The following is a 16,769-nucleotide window of genomic DNA, read 5'->3' on the forward strand; positions in this document are numbered from 1 at the left end:
AGAAAGGCTTCTTAGTTCTCAGTCTCACCAGGATCCCAAAGATCCACGTAATTCTCGAGGACTCATATTAACAGTTTTCTTAATGTCTGATGCAGCAAGATATTAAGTATTCCCTAAAAATTCCCACACCAGGCAGGCTTCGAAGCATTGCATTGAGCGGGTCAGGGGTGGTATGCCATAATCAATGACTTCCAAATTCAAGCAGAAAACTATTATTAACTGACACAGCCACTTTAGTAATTAAATTGTTGGAACCTTATGACATTACTTTTGGCATTCCAATGAGATAGAACAAACTTGATACAGATACATCCCCTTTCATTTCTAATTTGATAAGAAGGTAGATTAAGACATATTTTCTAAAAAACAAATTATTAGAGTAGCTTTGCATTTTAAAATAATCTCACTGTATGAAAATTTTCCTGCATTAATTATTATCTGGTAAGTGCTTGGATGAAATCTAAAAATATATTTTAAAGATGATTGCTTAGTCGATTTTATTTCCTTTTAATTGTGCACGTTATTCAGGCTTTCCTGGATGGTTGTGATTTAATATTTCAAAATGGCACAACACAGCATGACTGTTTATCTAAGAATTTCAAGTAGTCATTGACATTCAGTCCGACACCCTGAATTTGGGAGCACTTCCATATAAGTTGCATAAAAAGATTATCCTTGAACCTCATCATGGGCACTTACTTAGAAAGTTAGGTACAATTATAATAAAAAACTGTTACCCAAAAATCAAAACAAAATAAACTACTCTACTAAAGTTAACTTGTACAATTAGCTAATTAATGCATTAAGCATTATCTGTAAATAGTGCAAAAAAAAGCATGGAAATAAATATTCTAATAGTTGGACTCTTTAGCGGAAGTTTAGTAGAATAGGGACAATGCCAGAAAGACTCTAGCATTAGAGCATTGTCTCTAGGTTCACAAAGAATTTGATATTAGAGACCATTTTATATCATTTCTCTAATTTGTTTATACAAATTTTAATTAATATGCATAGATAGATACATATTTAGATATGTAATATAATTAATACATAATAGTATAATTAATATATATTTCAATTAATAAGTAGATTTTATTAATTTGCTGTACACAGTTCTTTAACATACCAAGCTTGTAGTACAGTGAGAGGTTAGGGTTAACTTGTCTGAAACTAATGTCAACAAGCTGGACTCCTATAGTGGGAACTGATCTACAAATCTCCATGCAAATTTGCTATGGATGAGTGCTTAGGTTATCAATCCTAGTGGTCAGCTGAGATAGACAGGTTCATAGTTTGTCAGAGTGGTAAAAGCCAGGCTTAATCCCTAGCCCATTCACACTATGGGGGTGGGGAGCTGTCTCCTCCTCCACTACAGACGCTGAAAAGATGAATTATTTCTGGATCACATAATGGTTGAATTTTTATAATGTTATTAACCATATACAGGGTCTTTGCTTCCCTGAGCATAAAATTCTAAACTCTATTTTATATGGCCTATTTTCTGGAATCCAATCTTTGATACTGCTAGATCTTGCTCCACTATCCCAGAAAATGAGAAACAACAAGATAAACAGGTACCTGCTCTTCCTTCCATAAATTGCCCATACACACACGCACACACAAAAATGCTACTCTAAAATTAATATTATAATTAGTTCTTATTTGCTCTGTCTCCAGTCTTTCTCAAGAAGATATTTTTTGTGATTGTCATGCAGTCTTGAGTAAAATAAGTCACACAGGTGATCTTAGTATTTGATCTGTATCTACAACTACATTGATATCCATATATGTCATAGCATGTATGTCTTATATTTTTATCAATGTAAGTGTATGTCTTCTTATAAGTCTCTACATCAATTTCCATACCATCTTTATTTGCATGAGAATATAGGCCCTACTTAGTGAATTTCATGAGTCTTACCGCGTAATATTGTTAACCCACCCTTTCACACAATGTCCCTTATAGAGATTTTTGCAAAACTAATTTCTAACTTGAGGTGGTGCATATTATACTGTGAGTTGATTCCCTTTACTCTTATGCGCAATACATAAGTCCTGGGTCTTTGGGTCAGCTCATTAAAGCACTCTTTGTTTTTAACTCAAAATGTTATACTCAAATTATCTCTCACAGAAAAAAATAGTATTGAAAATTGTAAGATGCCCATCAGAGCTTTAGTACTTCTTTTTTCATTGCTGTGTCTTTATAAACATATATTATCTTTTTTAGATATAAAAGTTATATCCAATTATCTTCCTTTGACCAGAATTGATAGTAATGGAAAAATGGATTCTGTGCATCTCAAAAAAAAATACCTAGATGAGGAAATCAGGCCAAGGTCAAAAATTTATAGAGAGGGAAAGTGGACAAAATCTAGTGAACTGTCACAGGGAGTTGGGGGAGTTATTTTTTAAAAGGCACAAGAAATAAGTAATGTGTTTTCAACTTGTTCATATACTCTGCCTTGTAACAACCCCTTTCATCTCACTTTTTTACTTGGACATCTTTAATTTTGAATCTTTACTGAACTCAGTGCAAACATGACCCATATGTCAATAATGCTGTATGTTTTAGACTGGATAGAAGGAGCTCTGATTATTGTATAATGTTATTAGCAATAATGTATATTTGTGTTGTACTTTAGCCTTTCTAAAACTTCAATTTTCATTATTGTATTATCATCATCATCAAGAAATACATTGACAATGAATTCTTATCCCTTTTTAAAGATATTAAAAACTAGGTTTAGCAATGATAAAAGGCAGACAACCCATTGTGTCTTATTTTTCCGTCCCTAGACAGTTATAATGGATCCAGCCTTTGAATAACATTTGTGTCTAGATGATAATTTACAGTTCAGAGGTCAAATGTTATTTCACAAGAATAAATGAGGTGTATGTTTCTGTGAAATAACATGAATTTTTTGAAAATGTACTTATTTCACGAATTACAAGTTTTATAGTGTTCCATATGGTTAAGAGAACTGATTAAATCGAGGACTATAGAAATGTATTTTAATGGAACACTTTATTCTAATGTTTTCGCTGTTTCTATTTGCTTACAAATGGCATTTCTGAAATGATAGATTAATATTTTAAAAATCTTTTGAAAATAGAAACATGATTAAAACCTCTACTTTGGCCATGCGATTTTATCATTTTCATATATGTGTGTATATGGATGTATATATATGCACACACGTACACACATTTTTAATTCTATATAACAAATATACTGGGTAAGAAATTTAGCTATTCATGTGCCCATGCACTTTTTCTGCCTGTTATTTTACCACTTCTGGAAATCATGTAACATATTAAAGTAAAACACAACTCTGTCCTGTCCTAAGAACTTTTCTTCTTTGCTAACTTACTTTTAGATAATTACTTATGACTTCTGAGTACTTCAGCTATAAGTTCTGTTTTTCAGGAGACACTTTTGATTCTTGTTTTGTCTCTGGAAGGGGCCTGAAGTCTGGGAGGTGTAAACTGAGGCTACATCCTACTGTACTTTGTTGATAAGGAGCTCTAAAGGACTTCTACTAAGCTTCATAAAATTGAAACATTAGTTAAACAGAACAAACAACTTTTAACTGCCACATGGTGACAATTCATTTTTTAAAAACGGACAACATAGCTATTTCAATACCTTTAAAAAAAATAGAGAAAAACTACAGGCATACTTTGAAACCTGTAAAGGTATGATGGCCTAGCAATTATTGTGAAGATTTTAAAGCTATTGACACTTTTCCCAAAATGGATATTGGATAAGAAACAGAGTCTTCAAGTATCATATTCTTTAATGTATTTTCATTTTCTTCTTCACTGAGAATTAACAGAGTACTTTGATGTATATCCTCAAGGATTCTTGATTGTAATAGGAGAATGAATATTTTGAAGAGTGAGAAACAACTAAAAATTTCTGATTTGTCATACACTAAAAAAAAGTTTTTTAAATCATTTTCATATTTAAAATTGCCATTATCCTTTAACATGACCTGAATAAATGCATCGAGAGATATTTGATTATATGCTTTGAACTTTTCTTCCTACTGGAGTTTTTGTTCCTTACTTTTGCGTGCAAAAACAAAAACAAAAACAGAAGCAAAAATCTGTCTCGCATGGCACTCAGCTCATATATGTTTTTTTCAGTAGCTAGAAGACACTTCCTGCAATGTAGCTGAACTCAGAGAGTAGAAAAAAATCTTTGTACCATAATAAAATGAAATTGTATTTAAAAGCCTAAAAAAAGAAGAAAATGAAGATTTTACTCAATAGTCAATATGTATGTGTTTGATGTATATTTACCATCATTCTATAAGTATTATCCCCAGTTTTGGCTAAAAATGAGGCTAATACAAGGGTCATTTAGGCATGGGAGTTATTACTTCCAGGTGTGATTTGGGTATTACGGCATCTCAAGATAAAATCTACAAATAATACTGATCAGAACTACAGATCCCTTGACAAATCTTTAAACAGCCTTGATTATTATAGTTGAAGAATTCAATTTTCAGGGGGCTTATAAAAATAATGATTGACTATGAATTGGGAATATAATTTAGTCTGCTTGCCTTTTACACAAAACTGGATTTAAAAAGCCAAAACGATTATGCTGCCTCCTTCCAAATTTTAGCCAAAATGACCTGAGAAGTGGGAAATTGGGAGAAAAGTTGCATTGGCATTGGACGTGGGGTCTCTACGGAGAGTATTTCACTTTCAGAAATTTTGGGAAACATCTACCGTATATAACAGATTGTGTAGCTTCCAAGTTCCAAAATATCTGTTACAAATAATCTCTCCAAAGAATGAAGTGGCTTTGTCAAAAGTAATTACAGATTACTTTTAATGAAATCCTAAATAAGAAGAAATTACAAATGCATCAGACATTTATTTTGCCTATATATATTTTCTACCTATGCGCAAGAGTTATGTGTAATACACATCTAAGTAAGACTAAAAGATCCCCTTAAGTACTTTCAGAATAAAAGTTTCAAGTAATAAGAAAACGTATGTCATGCTTTAATTGGCATATATAAACTCCTCCTCATTAATTCTCCTCTTTAACTTAATTTATTTTACTTTAGGTTCTGGGATACATGTGCAGAACGTGCAGGTTTGTCACATAGGTGTGACATGTGCCATGGTAGTTTGCTGCACTTATCAATCTGTCATCTAGGTTTTAAGCCCCACATGCATTAGGTATTTGTCCTAATGCTCTCCCTTCCCTTTCCCCGAATCCTGCAACAGGCCACAGTGTGTGATGTTCCCCTCCCTGTGTCCATGTGTTGTCATTGTTCAACTCCCACTCATGAGTGAGTCGTTCTCTTTTTAAATTCTAAATCACATATAGATTTTTTTCAGAAATCTGTAATGCCACAACTTAAAATCAGTGCTATGAAATATTCATAAAATGTATGGATTTCTCCCAAAGTCACAGAGCACAGCGTGAGGAGTTAGAATTTGAACTCAGGCTGTTTGAAGGAAGAGATCTTAATGATAATATTTATACTAGCTCTTGTTTTGAAATCAAATAAAAATTAAATTCAGAGAAATTTTGAAAACTTTCTTATTTAATACTCTTATATATAACAAAGTAACTTTTTTATTGTTAACTTTTCATAATGTGGAGCAATAACAAAAAGAGGCTCTATTATGTGAGCCAGTCCTGAATGAAATAATACATATATGAAAGCTGACAATCTTGGGTAAAACATGGAATAATAAAGGGGCCAGCTCTTAGAAAGTAGGAGATACAATGGCAGCAGAATTAATGCAAAAGAGAATGTCAGGAAATAAGGAAACATACAAAACTGCAAATGTGAGAAATCAGTTACAACTACAACAGTCCCATAAAATCAAGCTTTTTTTTTTTTTTTTTTTAAACATTAACAAGTCCTTTTAGTTACTTCCCGTTACATTACTAGATATCTGAGAAAAATCCAGAATATAAAGGTAAGGTGATCAGGTAATTATCTTTAGAATCGTAGTAAGAAACAGAACTTAATTTTATGTGAGACAAGATAATAAGACAAATCCTGACAATGGACTGATAAAATAATGATATTGGGACTACAGTGCTATCAGCAGTGGGGGAAATAGCTTCCAACTACCACTTCACTCCCTGACCACATTGATCCAACTTAGCCTCCATTTTACCTCCAAGATGCCATGAGCCATTGGACAAGATATGCACTTATTTAACAAATGATTGTATAGCTTAAAAGTTATATACTTTAGCATACTAAACAAGTGAGAATATCGCTACTAATTATTTCAGCTCCTGAATGAGAAATCCAGGCCAACCATATGCAGAGAAGGATTATCTTTGAATAGTATCTATATCATACTTTTTTTCAAAACAAAAATCAATATTGTTCAAAATCTGGGAAGGATCACACAGAGGTGGGGTAACTTCTAACAGTTACCAGGAATTGCCAGGAAGTTCCTTATTATAAAAGTGTACTTTAGGTGGCAACTTGCAACTAACATCAAATAAATTGTAGAGTCTGGAGAGGAGATTTCTGCTGCCAGTATGTATTTTCTACAAGCAAGCCACTTCTCTTATAAAATGTTTAGGTACATGCTCACACACACACACACACACACACACACACACAATTTAGCTTCCTAACCAAAGTTGCTTCTGCAATTTCTTCAAGTTCAAATTCATTTATTACTATCGGTGTCAGGAGTCATTTTTGTTGACACAGTTTTCTGCTTTTTTAATCTTTAAATATTGCTGAGAGTGAAAGATGGAGAAATAAGAATATATGGGCAATTAAGTCTAATCTGATCACAACTGCTCATGTGTACAGTGATGCTAACTCATGATTATTTTTTCTGTTTTACTCAGCAAGGAAGTAGAAAATGAAACTCGAATTGAGACCAACCTCTTATTCAGTTGAATGTTAGGAAAGAAAACTTCCAAATCATTAAATAGTGTGGTATGAGCACAGTATTTGGGTAAATTGTGAGCAGAAAGAGGTGGAATAAAGATGAAGTAATTCTGTTGAATGTCAAACTTAGCTATTTTAAAAGGACAATCGTGTTTTCAGAAAACTACAGAAAGTAGGTTATTCTGAACAAAGCTCTGAGTAAACTAAAATTATACTCTAATATTTCCTTCTCTTTGCAGTTCTTCTCAAGATGTCCAGTGCTGTTGACTTTCTTTCTCCCTCCTCTTGCTGATGACTGTTTCCTTACATGGGTCTGATTTGGTCTGCCTAACTCCTCATGACACTGGCCTTTCATTTTTGTTCTTACATTAACATTTATTTAGTGTTAACTGCATGTCAGGAATATAGTAAAAGTTACATGTGACATATGTCCCTATTTTGTAATAGATCTATTATTTGGAATGCCAGGATTATGTGGAATTCTAGGAATTACTGGTGTTATTTAACTTGTTTAAGATGTCAGAACAGGTAATAGTGCCTGATATTTGAACCAAGTTCTTTTTAAATTCTGAACTTATATATTCTTGAAAGCTACACATTATCTCTCATGTGTACAGTGGTGTTAAATCATAATTATGTATCTCTCGCTCTCTCCTTTTCCTTCTTCTTTTTTCCTCCCTCTCCTTCTCCCTTTCTTTTTGAGCTCCTCCTCCTTTCTTGTTAATCTTTATCATTTTTCTGCCACTAAATGCTGGATTTTTCTGCTTGCCAACTCCGTAATTTAAAAGATCTGCCTAATAGCACAAAAGGGTTGACTATACTTTCTAGATTCACATTTCTTCTGTTTACGAGGCAAACTAGACTGAGACTAAAATTGCTTAGTTCTAATTCCAAGTTCCTGGAAAAATAGCCTAATTGTTTGGAGATGGTAAACTCGTTCTACAGGTGATGTTTTTCTTTTTTTCTTTTCTTTTTTTTTTTTTTTTTTTTTTTTTTTTGGCCTTTCTCTTTTGGTGATTTGAGCCTATCATGTGACATGTATTTCTCTTCCAGCTATTCATTCAAGCCATTTCAGTTTATAAATTTTTGCATAAATGAGCAGCATGGAAAGTCCTGAACACAAATCTTTCTGTCTATGCCAAATCCTAATACAAGGGGCCAAGCCCCCCTACCCCCACCTGGTTTATTTCAAGTCTCTCTCCTACTTTTACCTCTACACATATTTGGAATTGCCATCTCTCCTCATGAGCTTCAGGGCCATCAGTGAGTAGAAGAGTCATGATATATTTCACAACTGCCGCCTATAAATTCTGATACAGATAACAGTCTTGTGGAGATTTGCTTAATTGGAAGTAGTATATTGGAAGATGGGAATATCTGACTCTGATCATAACTCAACCTCTAGGCCTTAGTTCCCACAACTTAAGAATGATTAAATTTAAATTCAGGTTCTTAAGGTTCTGTTTAACTCTAACATTCCATGTATAATATATATGTCACAAGTATTTGCTTAGTTCATCATCTTCTTGTTTCCTTAACATTTGACCTAATTCCATCCCAAGCACTCATGGGAATATCTCAATTTGACATAAGAAAATATTCCACTAACTTTTATCAAACACCTAAATAAAAATTAACACATTAAGTCCTCAACATTGTTGATAGGTTTTTGGAAACTGACTTTAAGTAAAATAATGTACAGCAGATCCTCAAATGAAGTCATTTTCTAAAAAATTAGCTTTTTTATTTATTTCCCTTGAAGTCACAGTTACCAAGAACCTATTGATGACCTTAATTGAGGACTTACTATATTACAAAATATATCCACAGTGAAGGAAGTATATTGTAAAGTTGAAAATAAAAGTTAATTATCAAATTCAGTTTTGTGTGTTCCCGAAACTTGGACAATTTACACTTCATGGTTATACAGTCTGTCAGGGCACACACACACATCAACCCCCACCCCCCATCTTATTTTTATTCTCCAGAATATTCAGCAGTTTACTCTTGGGCTCATTTCTATCACTTTCCAGCTCTGCCCTAAACATATAATTACTGGATTAAGTAGCTCTCTTATTTCTCAAAGCTAGCTTTCACAGGAAGCATTTACTTTATGTTGGAATCAAGCAGAAAAGCTTATCTGACTCACATGCACAGAATTCTTCTTGCTACCACTTACTCTGAGAACCCCACAAACTGTGAAACTGCCTATCTCTCTATTTAATAATGAAACCATATTTTAGAGCTTTTGCTTGGTCCACTGAGAGAGAAATAAACTGTACTTTCCTTCACTGAAGATAGCCATCCTTCAGGTTTCTACAACCTCACAGACATCTCTTGGCTCTTTTTATTGCTGAGGTTAGAGATGAAGACAATTATATCATGGAGAATTTTACTTTTTGAATAAGGTTAAAGCAATTTACAGATAATTCAGTGTTATTATTGAGTTCATTTTAAAGTAGTAAATTTACACTATACTTACATATGTTATAGGAATCCCTTCTTCACAATGTATAGAAGAGATGAGATACCTCTTTTCTCTAGTTCAGTATGTTCTTTCTACATTAATGACAAATAGCATCAAAGAAAGTTTTTCAGCCATTTTGGAAATTTTAACGCTAATTCTTGTGTCCACCCAAGCTATTACATTTTAATATACCAACATGGATTACCAGTTCCTACCAGGGCTTTAGAAAGCTGTATATAAGAAATAACTTCAGAGCAGGCATGGCATTAAAAATCTAAAACAGCTAGATAAATTATAGTAACAACATGATAGTTCATTTGTAAATATTTGGACATTTAAAGTTTATTATTTATTTATTTATTTTTTTGAGATGGAGTTTTGCTGTGTCACCAGGTTGGAGTGCACTGGCACAATCTCGGCTCACTACAACCTCCGCCTCCTGGGTTCAAGTTATTCCCCTGCCTCAGCCTCCCAAGTAGCTGGGACTAAAGGCGCGTGCCACCACGCCCAGCTAATTTTTGGTATTTTAGTAGAGACAGAGTTTCACCATATTGGCCAGGATGGTCCCCGTCTCCTGACCTCGTGATCTGTCCACCTCGGCCTCCCAAAGTGCTGGTATTACAAGCGTGAGAAAAGCTTCATTTCCTTTCTCTGCCCAGTTATTAAATGAGCTCTTTCAGACTTCCTAAGCTCTGGGGAAACTCTTGGTCTTGTTGTCTGGAATACACTAATTAACAAATCGCCCATAGGGATGCATTTTGGCTCCTTAAACACTAAATAACCTAGATCTTTTAGTACTGGGACTACTGTATCAACATGCTATGTTTACTGTGAAGATTCTTTAATCATACCTTCTAAAGAAAATTTTAACTTCACTGTGTTACTATTTACATAATTATTAGAAATAAACGTTAATCTTGACAGACATCTCTAGGGACATAGAAATTGGATTTTTTTCCAAATATCGTCTTCACTCATCATTCCTCAGTTTAAGTATATATTCACTTACACATAAACAAGATAAAATATTTTATGTCATATACTCCATAGAGATAAAATCTAAGTGAATGACTCATTACTATGTAAATATGATTAATTATATTGTGCCTAAAAAGAAAAAAAAGTCAGGAACTGTACTTTCAGAAGATGGCATTATTATTAGAAAAATAAGATGCTTATATATAGAAATTTCCAAAAATAGCAGTATAAACTCATGGTAAAGTGTGTTTATTTTGACGGAAAATGCTGTGATAATTCACAGAAAGGAAAGACAATTTAATGGGGGCAAATAGTTTTTTTTAAATTAATTAATATATTTAAAATATTAGCCTCTATTATATAAATCATGGAATTTCTGTTGCAAGTTTTCGGTAAAGCTGTAAAATTCATTTTAAAGACTAAGTGTCTCAACTTTTTTTATAGGGATAATTATAATTGCTGGTATCAAATGTTCACCCTTTCCAAACAGATATATTACAATAATTTATGCTTTACTTTCATATTTAGGAACTAGATTCTTGTTCTTTGTTAGGTCCATAACTTTCATGTTTCCAGGATTGTTCCAGCCTAGTATTTTATAAAATATTCATAATTTAAATTTATTTACTTAACTGAATACTGGGCTAATTACTGCCTTTTAAATGCTATTTCACCATCAAGGCACATTAAAGAGACTACTGGAGAATGAAGAGTGGTCTCTGGATTGACACTCAATTGTTACGATATCTATGGGGTTTTAGTTCTATTTTAGCTTCATTTTTGAAGCCTAAGAGGAAAGTAATAGAAATGCAATTACATGGCTAACCCACTCAGGTTAAAAATACTTATCGGAGATAATGGAGAATAGAGAAGAGCATAATTAACCTTCCTGGAGGGTACTACTAGTCAGGCTCTATTTAAAGTATGAATCTAGCCATCAACCATCTGCTCTCCTGATCTTTGTATAGACCATAGAATCTATACAGTCTCTTCACAGGAAAAAAAAAAAAGGCTCAATGGATGTTATATTGTCACAATTGTTTTTGCTTTTGCTTTAAATTGAAACCAGATGGGTAGAACTATTTATCAGCTCATTAAATTCTAAGATAGGGGTGACAGTTGACAGAGAAGCATCACATCAATAGCCAAAAAGTAACATCAAGTAGATGTGGAAACCTACGCGTTAGGACAGATATGAATGTGAAGAAAACTGTGGCTTGGGTCCTCTCAGTCTGCATTTGAGTTAATTCTCTAGATCCTCTATGCAGTGCTTGAGACACCTCATTCTTTTTACGGTTTAGAGGCACATTGTCTAATATGGTAGACACTAGCTACATGTAGCTATTAAGCACTTGAAATGTGGCTAGTGCAACATATATACTTAATTTTATTTAATTTTAATTAAAAAGTTAATTCAATCTGACAAATTTTAATTTATATTTGAAATAATGTGGGCATGTGAATCTACTTCTTAAAATATAAATTTTATAAAATCTAAATACAAATCAAGTGTTTAATCTCAATTGAAAATTGTATGTCCCAAGACATGCTGTAAGTGTAAAACAAATACCAAATTAAAAATTAATAATATAAAAACCACAGTATATCATTTAAAATGTGTATATTGATTAAATGATAAATTAGAATATTTTGGACATTGGATTAAACAAAACATATTATTAAAGTTAACTTTCTAGAAGTGTATAATACATTTGTGGCTTTATATTCTATCATACAGCTGTGGCTTCCATCTTTACATAACTCTTCCCTAAGCTATCTATCAGAACTCTCAATCTTTGAATCTGTTCGTGACTGTTTCTCACATTTCTTTACATTATCAAGCCCTGATGATAAGGCATTTACTCTTCTTGATAATTTTCAACATGGCTTAAACAGCAGTACATATAATTCCCCATACTTACCAGAGTGTAAACTACTGTCCAGTATTAAGGAAACTTTTAAAAATTGACTACCTACCTAACAGTCTTACTCTGTTTTAAAAATAAGACCACAGATTAAGGACAATCTACTGGTGACTTGCTGCTTGTATGATGTTTGTTAAAACATTCCCAATTAAAATTTGTTCTATGTCAGTTTATGGGGAGAGTGAAAAGAACAATTTCTCAATAGCCTTAACAATAGTGATATATTTCAAAAAATAATAGCTCTACTAATTTAAAATAAATATAATCAGAGTATCTGCTATATATAAGCACAGGGCAAAGTATCCAGTATATAAATAGACTAAGTCTCAGTGATACGGACAGGAGACAGGGAAACACTGGGTAGAGGAGGGAAGTTCCCCGGCAAAGGCCCCACCCTCAAGCCTGAAGACCCATGCCCCTAAGTGAGGACAGGTATTTCTGTTTTTGTGCCCCAAAAGTTGCCTTTTGGCCAACCACTCCCCCCCCTACCCAATTCTGCCTCCATATAAACCCAAAACCTTAGTGGGCACAGACACAAGTTTAAAATCTAGTAGTATATGTGCAAGATATTTTCACTGTGACATTTCGATTGACCTTTTCTTTTGTATTTGAGGCAAACTTACTATCTGGGAAGGCAGTGGCTGTATGTTCTTGATTATCTAACTTTGGTATAAGAAACACTTTCTGGTACTTGTTAAAAATGATGAACCAGGGATTTCTGGCTTCTACCTACAATGTTGGTAGCTAAAAAGGCATAGCTACGGCACTTAAAAATCCAAACAACAATTTCAAATTTGTAAATGTTCTTGACCCTGTAAGAGAGCTGATGTCATAGACGAGCAATTAACCTGAAATCTAGGGAAGGATGGCTGCTTCCAAAGATAGATGGGATATGGACACTGGCTTATCTGGAGCAGGCACTGTCAGATATTAGTAAGAAAAACAATTAGCTAAAATTTTGATTGAGTGCTGAAGGCTGAGTTTGGATTAGCGTAAGGATAAAGAACCCCTGCGGGTGGTCGTCAAAAGATTTCTTACGGATTCATAGGCTCTTCTCTACAGATATAACTATGCTCAAGAAAGATTGAAAGCAGCTGACAGCTGTAAGAAGGGGGTCTTTCAAGGTTTAGGCATGAAGAGGGAAGTAGCAGGCTTTACAGGAAAAATTTGTGGTCCACCTGGATCAATTTTTCCTTCCTATCCTATGATAAAAGCCGCAAACTGCTGGGAGAAGCACAACAAACATTTTTGTTGCTGTTTATTGTTTTATTTTTTTTTAATAGGTCACTGGGGAAACTCACTGCAGCTGGAATGATGGCACATTAAAACAAAATATTCCGCAACTTAACAAGGGTCAAAAATACGTGCTGGACCCACACTGATAGCTAAGGCCAGACAGGTTCACTAAGAAGAGTCCATTCCTAAGACCCAAGTAAATACACCGTGTTTACTTAAGACAAAATCCCAACAACAGAAAACGCCCAGACCTCCCATAACCAGGCTTGTAAGTGTCTAGTAATTTATAAGTAATGGCTGCTTTTTGCTGGGAGCAGGCATGGAGAGAAGTCTTAGAGTCTTGGTGCTGTTCTTGTTTATGTCAGTCTCAATTTTCTCCATCCATCATCTGTACTGCCACTAGCATCGTGAGTTTACCAATGTAAATTGCATTGTAAGTTTACCAATGTAATTTTTTTTTTTTTTTTTTTTTTTTTTTGAGACCGAGTCTTGCTCTGTTGTCCAGGCTGGAGTGCAGTGGTGCGATCTCGGCTCACTGCAAGCTCCGCCTCCCAGGTTCACGCCATTCTCCTGCCTCAGCCTCCCGAGTAGCTGGGACTACAGGCACCTGCCACCATGCCCGGCTAATTTTTATATATATATATATATTTAGTAGAGATGAGGTTTTACCGTGGTCTCGATCTCCTGACCTCGTGATCTGCCCACCTTAGCCTCCCAAAGTGCTGGGATTACGGGCGTGAGCCACTACGCCCGACTATAAATTTAATCATTTTTCTTCTCCTTAAAACTGTGAAAGTTGATTATATGAATTGGGTCATTCTTGTTATACCTAATTAAATCATAGTCGCGAGGCTGGGGGAAAAATCACATAGCACCAGCTTCAATAATTGAAATTTCTGCAAGCCCAACTGCTATAACAGCCTGCTAGTAACTGTTGAAGCAAGCTGAAATAGCCGTGACTCTTAAGTCTAGGGCCTGCCAGCTCCCAAAAGCTTATCTAGAGAGTCAATAAGCTTTCATTCAAAAAAATTTATAACATCTCTCTTTATGATAAAGCTCCCAACTTTCTCTTTATTCTTGAAACATATTGAAGACATCAGATCTGTGTGTATGCCCTGAACTGCAATTCTGTGATTCCAAATTAAATGTTTAATTTAGAGATTAGTCTCTAGATTTTTGCTCTGACATGGACAAAACCAACCAAATGTTCATAAGATCACACCCAAATTTGTATAGGTCTGTCTTTACACTGAACTTCAAGCTTCTTCAGAAAACAAGACAATGTTTTATATATTCTGAATATGTTTTTCTATTTAATGTTTTCAGAAAGTATCATATCAAGATACACATTCAACATAACGTGTGTGTCTGTGTTTTTCCCTCAAAGCTAATGTTAAATTTATGGAACAGTTTAAAAACAATGATAGGTGTTGGATTGAGCAGTATCATAGAATCAAAATAAATATTTTGTATCTATAAAGCTTAATACAGTGTCTAGCACAGCAAGGCACTACCCAAACTATTTACTGACTCAAGTGAAATGTGTTGCATTTAACTGGATGGAGCTGGGCCTTTGTAGGAGGAATGGTAAGATAAAAACACAGAGGAAAACTAAAGGACTGCTAGATTTTGAGGGAGCTCAGAAGTGGCAATAGCTGCAGAATAAGGGAATAAGGTCAGCAGATGATAGGAAGTGGGAAAATGACTGAAACAAAAATATTAAAGGCAGCCAAGTAAAGGTTTAAAATCAAACACTACTTTAAAATGATTATAATTTCATAGTTCTTCAAATTCTAATCACTGAGCAGAGTGGGGGGTCTCAGAGCTAAGAATTATTTTGCCACAGGTCTACTATTTCAACAATTACAGATTGCTGACACCAGCCAGGCTGTGAAGTTTGTCATGAATATTATCGCATACTGAATTGTAAACACTTTACCACTGTAAAAAATTACTGGAAAGAACATTTCATTAACAGTGCACATTACTAAAAAATGAGCTCAGCAATGTTAGAAGTCGAAGCTTTCCTTTAATAATCAAGATAATTTTTATGCACATGAAAGAGAATTATATTATCAACAAAGACACAAAACAAAAATACATCTGAAATGCCTTCTAAAACAAGCAAAAATTGATCGATATCCTGTTTATATGCTAAAAGAATTACATTCTTTTATTTTATTTATTTATTTATTTATTTATTTATTTTCTGAGAAGGAGTCTTGCTCTGTCACCCGGATTGGAATGCAGTGGCATGATCTCAGCTCACTGCAACCGCCACCTCCCGGGTTCAAGCAATTCTCCTGCCTCAGCTTCCTGGGTAGCTAGGATTACAGGTGCCCACCACCACACACAGCTAATTTTTTTATTTTTAGTAGAGACGGGGTTTCACCATGTTGGCCAGGCTGGTCTTGAACTCCTGACCTCGTGATCCAACTGCCTTGGCCTGCTGAAGTGCTGGGATCACAGACGTTAGCCACAGCACCTGGCCAAGAATTACATTCTTAAATAAAAGCCCCAAGCAGTTCCTTTTCTAATATAATTTTCTGTTCACAATTTACGCTTGAAAATCATTACATGTTTAACATATCAACTTTACATTGCTCTTCATGTGATATTTCCACGTGCCGTTTAAATATGTGATACTATTACTTTCAAATAATTCTCCATTTTGTACTTCAGTAAATACAATGCTTTTGTCACTGTTTCTGCTTTTGAATGTCAATAAATTCACGACTTAGAAAAGCTGAAGAGTATTGTAACATCTCAATAGTAATGCAAAGTATGAGACAAGCATTTAAAAACAGGTACATACATATTTAATCAAATAAAATCATAAGTTTCCTATGTGAGCAAAAGAGCAAGGAACAAATGGGCGAATACAAGCAACCTATCGTCTGAGACAAGTCCTATATTTATTATTTATCAAGAATTAATCAAGCTGCTCCATTTTTAATTCACTATTTTTGTTACTTGAAAATTCTCACTTTTGTCAAACTCAGTCCTACTCAAAGTCAGAATTCCATGAACTGTTTGTTAACAGATGGGCTGCAGTGAAAAAGGGCTAGTGTTTAAAACACTAGTTTGGAATACTCTGGATTAAACAAAATTAAGTGCTGCAAAAATCCCCCATGTTTTCAATGTGCTCAGAGTTTGGTGGGTGTCTCAGAGGAATATGTTGTAGGTAGGGCTTTGCACTTTATTTAACAAAAGAATTGGTCTTATTTTCAAGTAGTATTTTGTTAAAAATTGAAATGTTATTTTAGA

The sequence above is a fragment of the Symphalangus syndactylus genome, chromosome 4 (assembly GCF_028878055.3).
Source record: "Symphalangus syndactylus isolate Jambi chromosome 4, NHGRI_mSymSyn1-v2.1_pri, whole genome shotgun sequence".
Classification (NCBI taxonomy): Eukaryota; Metazoa; Chordata; class Mammalia; order Primates; family Hylobatidae; genus Symphalangus; species Symphalangus syndactylus.